Here is a 520-nt window from a genome sequence, read left to right on the forward strand (position 1 = left end):
AGCCACTGAGGGACCTCTGCTCTGTATAAGAACATGAGAGAAGCCAATGTTGGATCCAGTCCATCCAGTCCAACACTCTTCTGTGTCACACAGTGGCCAAAAATACCAGGTGCCATCAGGAGGTCCAGCAGTGGGGCCAGGACACCAGGAGCCCCCTCCCACTGTTGCCCCCTCCCCAAGCACCAAGAATGCGGAGCCTCCCTGGCCCCAGACCGCGAGTTCCTCCCTATCCCTGGTGGCTCTGCGCCTCCCGTGTCCTCCAGGGGACCCGACCTCCGTGGCCTGGAGGTCAGTTGGACTGATGGGAGGGGGCGACCCTCTGGAGACCAGCCCACTCTCTGCTGCGCGCCCAGGAAGCGGCTCTCCACAGCCTGGCCTCCAAAAGGAAGGGGCTCTTTCTTGGCGGACCCCTTTCCCCGCGGGAGAGTCCCGGCCTTGAGCCCGGCAGGGAGAGGCTCTCCTCCTTCCCGCTCTCCCTTCTCCTCTCCCGCAAGGCCGGGCGGGGCGGGGCGCCGGGGCG

General features: G+C 65.6%; 1 protein-coding gene across 1 annotated transcript in view; it reads left to right on the top strand.

Annotated features, from left to right (window-relative positions):
• SLC22A31 (solute carrier family 22 member 31) overlaps positions 1 to 520 on the top strand; it is a 14,118-nt gene that overhangs the window by 1,771 nt on the left and 11,827 nt on the right. The window lies entirely within an intron of this gene.

Source organism: Gekko japonicus, unplaced genomic scaffold (genome assembly GCF_001447785.1).
Source record: "Gekko japonicus isolate JY-2015 unplaced genomic scaffold, Gekko_japonicus_V1.1 scaffold386, whole genome shotgun sequence".
NCBI lineage: Eukaryota > Metazoa > Chordata > Lepidosauria > Squamata > Gekkonidae > Gekko > Gekko japonicus.